The sequence below is a fragment of the Suricata suricatta genome, chromosome X, assembly GCF_006229205.1.
Source record: "Suricata suricatta isolate VVHF042 chromosome X, meerkat_22Aug2017_6uvM2_HiC, whole genome shotgun sequence".
Taxonomy (NCBI): domain Eukaryota; kingdom Metazoa; phylum Chordata; class Mammalia; order Carnivora; family Herpestidae; genus Suricata; species Suricata suricatta.
In genome coordinates, this window is record NC_043717.1 from 62,765,497 (window position 1) to 62,772,421 (window position 6,925).

At 41.2% G+C, this 6,925-nt stretch overlaps 1 pseudogene; it reads right to left on the reverse strand.

The window, feature by feature from the left end:
• The window catches only part of LOC115283430, a 12,790-nt pseudogene extending 6,655 nt beyond the window's left edge, over positions 1-6,135 (reverse strand).
• Between the last annotated feature and the right edge of the window lie 790 nt (positions 6,136-6,925).

Consider the following 6,925-nt stretch of genomic DNA (forward strand, 5'->3'; position numbering starts at 1 on the left):
TTGTGTATATATACCACATCTTCTTTATCCACTCATCAGGTGATGGGCATTTAGGCTTTTTCCATGTTTTGGCTATTGTTGACATTGCTGCTATGAACATTGGGGTACATGTGCTCCTATGCATTAGCACTTCTGTATCCCTTGGGTAAATCCCTAGCAGGGCTATTGCTGGCTCATAAGGGAGTTCTATGGATAGTTTTTTGAGGAAGCTCCATACTGTTTTCCAGAGTGGCTGCACGAGTTTACATTCCCACCAACAGTGTAGGAGGGTGCCCATTTCTCCACACCCTCACCAGCATCTATAGTCTCTTGATTTGTTCATTTTAGCCACTCTGACTGGTGTGAGGTGGTATCTCAGTGTGGTTTTGATTTGTATTTCCCTGATAATGAGTGATGCTGAGCATCGTTTCTTGTGCCTGTCGGCCATCTGGATGTCCTATTTAGAGAAGTGTCTATTCAGGTCTTCTACCCATTTCTTCACTGGATCATTCATTTTTCGTGTATGGAGTTTAGTGAGCTCCTTGTATATTTTGGATACTAGCCCTTTATCTGATATGCCACTTGCCACTATCTTTTCCCACTCTGTAGGTTGCCTGTTAGGTTTTTGTTTCCTTTCCCTTGCAGAAGCTTTTTATCTTGATGAGGTCCCAGTAGTTCACTTTTGTTCTTCATTCCCTTGCCTCTGGGGATGTGTCCAGGAAGAAATTGCTGCGATTGAGGTCTAGGAGGCTCTTTCCTGCTTTTTCCTCAAGGGTTTTTATGGTTTCCTGTCTCACATTCAGATCCTTTATCCATTTTGAGTTTATTTTTGTGAATGGTGTAAGAAAGTGGTCTAATTTCATTTTTCTACATGTTGCTGTCCAGCTCTCTCAACACCACCTGTTGAAGAGGCTGTCCTTTTTCCATTGGACATCTTTCCTGCTTTGTCAAAGGCTAATTGCCCATATACTTGTGGGTCCAGTTCTGGGTTCTCTATTCTATTCCATTGGTCTATGTGTCTGTTTTTGTGCCAGTACCATACTGTCTTGATGATGACAGCTTTGTAGTAGAGGCTAAAGTCTGGGATTGTGATGCCTCCCGTTTTGGTTTTCTTCTTCAATATTACTTTGGCTACTCGGGTTGTTTTTGTGGTTCCATACTAATTTTAAGATAGTTTGTTCTAGCTTTGAGAAGATGCTGGTGCAACTTTGATGGGGATTGCATTGAATGTGTAAATTGCTTTGGGTAATAATGACATTTTAACAATGTTTATTTTTCCAATCCATGAACATGGAATGCTTTTCCATTTCTTGGTGTCTTCTTCAATTTCCTTCATAAATCTATAGTTGTCAGCATACAGGTCTTTGACATCTTTGGTTAGGTTTATTCCTAGGTATTTTATGATTTTTCATGAAATTTTGAATGGGATCTGTTTTTTGATTTTTCTTTCTGTTGCTTCATTTTTGGTGTATAAGAATGCAACTGATTTCTGTACATTGACTTTGTACCCTGCATCTTTAGTGAATTCATTGATCAGTTCTAGAAGGCTTCTGGTGGAATCGATTGAGTTTTCCATGTAGAGTATCATGTCGTCTGGGAAAAGAAAAAGTTTTTCTTCTTCTTTGAAGACTCTGATGCCTTTTATTTCCTTTTTTGTCTGATTGCTAATGCTAGGACTTCCAGCACTATGTGAAACAACAGTGGTGAGAGTGGACATCCCTGTCATGTTCCTGATTTCAGGGGGAAAGCTCTAAAATTTCCCCATTGAGGATAACATTGGCTGTGGGCTTTTCATAAATGGCTTTTAGGATGTTTAAGTAAGTTCCTTCTATCCCAAATTTCTTGAGGGTTTTTATTAAAGAGAGATGTTGTATTCCGTCAAATGCTATTTTAGCATCTATTGCCAGAATCATATGATTTTTTTCTTTTGTTTTGTTGATGTGGTGTATCACAGTAATGGATTTGCGAATATTGAACCAGCATTGTAACCCAGGAATAAATCCCACTGGATCATAATGGATAATACTTTTTATATGCTGTTGAATTCGATTTGCTAGTATCTTGTTGAGTATTTTTGCATCTGTATTCATTAAGGATATTGGACTGTAGTTCTCTTTTTTCATTGGGTCTCTGCCTGGCTTAGGAATCAGAGTGACATGTGCTTCATAGAATGAGTCTGGTAGTCTTCCTTCCATTTCTATTTTTTGGAATAGCTTGAGAAGGATCGGCCTTAACTCTGTTTTAATTGTCTGGTAGAATTCCACTGGGAATCCATCTGGCCCAGGGCTTTTATTCGTTCGGAGATTTTTGATAACTGATTCGATTTCTTCACTGGTGATCAGTCTATTCATGCTTTCTATCTCTTCCTGTTTGAATTTGGCAATGCGCGTGCATTTAGGAATTTTCCATTTCTTCTAGGTTGTCCAGTTTGTTGGCATATAATTTTTCATAGTAATCTCTGATGAATGTTTGTATTTCTAAGGGATTGGTTGTAATAGATTCTTTTTCATTCCTGATTTTGTCTATCTGGGTGCTCTCTCTTTTCTTTCTGGGGAGCCTAGCTAGAGGTTTATCAATTTTGTTTATTTTTTCAAAAAACTAACTCTTGGTTTCATTGATCTCTTCAATTGGTTTTGTGGATTCTATCTTGTTTAATTCTGCTCTGATCTTTAGAATTTATTTTCTTTTGCTGGGTTTGGGGTGTTCTTGCTGCCCCCTTTCTAGTTTCCTTAGGTGCTCTGTTATGTTTTGGGTTTGTGCTTTTTCTAGTTTGTTGAAATAGACCTGTATTGTAATGAACTTTCCTCTTAAGACAGCCTTTGCTGCGTCCCAGAGAGTTTGAATTGCTGTATTCTCATTTTCATTCATCGCCATATATTTTTTAATTTCCTCTCTAACTGCCTGATTTGCCCAATCATTCTTTAGTAGGGTAGTTTTTTTTTAATTTTTTAAATGTTTTATTTATTTTTCAGACAGAGAGATTCAGAGCATGAGCAGGGAAGGGCAGAGAGAGAGAGAGACACAGAATCGGAAGCAGGCTCCAGGCTCTGAGCTAGCTGTCAGCACAGAGCCTGACGCGGGGCTCGAACCCATGAACGTGAGATCTGACCTGAGCCAAAGTCGGAGGCTCAACCGACTGAGCCACCCAGGCGCCCCTAGTAGGGTAGTTTTTAACCTCCACATTTTTGGAGGTTTTCCAGACTTCTTCCTGTGGTTGATTTCAAGTTTCATAGAATTGTGATCTGAAAGTGTGCATGGTATGATCTCAATTCTTTTGTACTTATGGAAGGCTGCTTTATGGCCCAGTATGTGATCAATCGTGGAGAATATGCCATGTGCCCTCGAGAAGAAAGTGAATCCCCTAACGTCAGGATGCAGAGTTCTAAATATATCTATCAATTCCATCTGCTCCAGTGTGCCATTCAAGTCTATTGTTTCTTTAGTGATTTTTTGTCTGGTTGACATATCCATTGTTGTAAATGGGGTATTAAAGTCCCCTGAAATTAGCACATTCTTATTGATAAGCTTGCTTTTGTTTGTGATTAATTGTTTTATGTATCTAGGCGCTCCCGAATTTGGCTCATAAATATTTATAATTGTTAGCTCTTCTTCATGCAGAGATCCTGTAATTATTATATAGTGTCCTTCTTCATCTTTTGTTACTGCCTTTATTTTAAAGTCCAGTTTGTCCGATATAAGTATGGTTATTCCAGCTTTCTTTTGGCTTCCAGTCTCATTGTAGATATTTCTCTATCCCTTTACTTTCAGTGTGAAGGTGTCTTCAGGTCTAAGGTGAGTCTCTTGTAGGCAGCAAATAGACGGGTTTTGGTTTTTGATCCATTCTGGTACCCTGTGTCATTTGACTGGAGTATTCAGTCCATTGACATTCAGTGTTATTATTGAAAAATATGGATTTAGATTAATTGGGTTCTCTGTAGAGTGCATGATCACAGTGATGTATCTGGTACCTTTTTTCCTTGCTACATTTCCCTCATAGAGTCCCTCTTAAGATTTCTTGTAGGGCTCGTTTGGTGGTGATGAATTCTCTCAACTTTTGTTTATTTGGGAAAACCTTTATCTCTTCTGTTTTGAATGACAGGTTCGCTGGATAATGACTTCATGGATGCATATTCTTCTTGTTCATCACATTGAAGATTTCCTGCCATTTTTTTCTGGCCTGACAAGTTTCAGTAGATAAGTCTGTAACCACTCTGATAGGTTTCTTTTTGTATGTCAAGGCCCTTTTCCCCCTAGCTGCTTTCAGAAGTCTCTCTTTGTCTTTATATTTTGCCAGTTTCACTATGATATGTCATGCTGAAGGTCAGTTTATGTTACATCTTAGGGGAGTTCGGTAGGTCTCCTGAATTTCAATGTCTATCTCTTTCCCCACATTGGGGAAATTTTCGTGTATAATATGGTCCAGCACGCCTTCAAGCACTCTGTCTTTGTCTTCCTCTTCAGGAACTCCAATGATGGACATTGTTCCGTTTGATTGTATCACTCAGGCCTCTGATTCTCCTTTCTTGCTTGTGAATCATTTTCTCTCTCTTTGTCTCGGCCTCCTCTTTTTCTATAACTGTGTCTTCTAATTCACGTATTCTCCTCTTTGCTTCTTCAATCCGTGCATTGTCAGCCTCCATCTTATTATTCATCTCATTTAGAGCCTTTTCTAACTTGTCAGAGCTATTCTGAAAGTTCCTAGTCTTTGTATCAATATCTTTTCCTGATAGCTTCCATGTTTTTTCAAACCCAGCAGTTAATTTTATGACAATCGTTTTAAATTCTTGTTGAGTTATGTTGCTTATATCTGTTTTGAGCAGTTCTGGAGCTGTGATTTCTTCCTGGAGTTTCTTTGGAGATGAGTTCTTTTATTTTGTCATTTTGGATAGCTTTCTGTCTCTTGTCAGTTTTAAAAGCTCGTTCTGCACTGTGCATTTATTAGTATTCCTCTATAGAAGGAGGCTCTTGGAGTGTCTAGGGTCTGTCATCTCAGGAGGTGTTATTTTAATGATGTCTCTCGGTTTCTATTGTTATGCATCTGATTGATTTATTTCCCTACTCAGTGATATTTGGGATTTTCTACTCTATGTGCTTTGGGTTGTTTCTGGATGTAGCCCTGAAAAGGAAAACACAATCACACAGAGAACACAAGCACACAAATGTACTGACAAAGAAGCAAACCTAAGAGGGAAAGAAAAAAAGAAACAGGAAAGAAAAGAGAGGGGGACAAAAAAGAAAAGATAAAACAAAAGGAAAAAGAAAAAAAGCAGGTGGGGAGTGGGGTGGACAGCAACAGTCAGAGATAAAGGACAGTCTGAGAGCTTAAAACCTACTGTGGGGATTTGGGGAGATAAGGATGGAATAAAGGAAAAACTATCTGGATGGTAAGAATTGATCTAAGCACAGCAGTACCTAATTGTTGGTCTTTCCCAGATTCCAGGGGGAAAGGGAGAAAAGAAGGAAATAGGAAGATAGTAAAGAGAAGACAGGGGACACATTAAAAATTAAAATATTTAGAAAAAAACAATTAAAGGTAATAAGGAAAAGCACAGCAGCTCTCCAGGGAGGATGGGCGTGGCTAGGTGTAGGTGGGTCAGGTCTCAGGGGCTGCTCTCTGAGGCTCAGCCTTGGTGGATGTGGGGAGACCGAATGGCAAAGGGCACCCCAACCCCCCTTAGACCATGCTTTGCCAGCCACTCTCTGGAGTCCAACCTTCTTGTGCCTCAGGCGGATCTAATTGTTTCTGTTTTCTAAGTTCTTCCCGGTTTCTAAGTCTTTGCCTGCACACTCAATATTGCCCCCACAGTTCAAATCCCCTGCAGGTGGGCGGCTTTCTGGTCAGACCGAATAGGGGGATCGTGAAGTCAGATTTTTCCCCTGGCTCCGCCTGCAGTTGGTGGGCTCCCCGCAGGAGGGAGAGCACCCCAGCTGAAGGGACAGATATCTCTCTCAGAGCTCAGTGGCCCTCAGTCCCAGGCTAAACCTCTCCTCTGCAGGGATTATGCTGTGAGTGATTCAGTCTTTAAGTCTCTTCCCTTGGTCTCTTTCCTGCCTTGCCTGGCGGTGTGGCGCGTGGCTGTGAAGGTCCGTGTGCCTCTGGATACCCGGCGCCCGGCGTGAGCAGCTGTCCATGGAACTGTCCACCTCTGGTCTCATGGCAGCCCCGGGCTGTGTCTCTCCCCACTGACCTGTCAGCCTCTGGTCTCACGTCCACACCGCCCGGCTATGAGGGGTGTGCCTAGGGACAGGAGGGTTTCAGTGGACCCAGTGCCAAGCTTCTGTGCACTTTGTGTCTGGAGATGACGCTCCCTCCTGTAAAGTCTCAGGTCCCAGCTCGCACTCATTCACTCAGGCAACCATGAGACTGCTGTCGATAGGGAGTCTGTCCGCACACCTCCGTTCTTGGAGATCAGAAAGCTGGTTTTTTTTTAAATTCTTCTCAGTTTAATAATTGTGGGTGGACTGAGGTAATGGGTCTCCTTACTTCTCCGCCATCTTGCTCCTCCCCCCTTGTTTCTCCCTTTTTAAGAATTTAGAAATGGACATAAAATCAGCAGCAGGCAAATGTTTATTAGAATATAAGATTACAAAGTAGAAAAGCTCTCTTTACAGAGAGGGGACATTCTAAGGTAAATGCCCACTGACTATAGGCAAGGGTACTTGTTTAATAAGGTTTGGCCGCCCCCCTTCCCTTACTCCTTGTTTCTTCTCAGGTTTTATCCTTATTGGCTGGATAACTCTAGGTGCTGGGTTGTCCATTCCTGATTGGCTTGTTTCCATTGTATAAGGGGTGGTCTATGGCCATAGCATTTCTTTGTGGGTCATAGGTTTCATGGTATACTTATTGTTAGTCTGGTCTTTTGTTAAATTCCTATAGGAAACCTGAGGCAGAATCACCTGAGGGGGGTTGATGTGGTCAGTCACTCCCAACAGAGTTATGAAATAT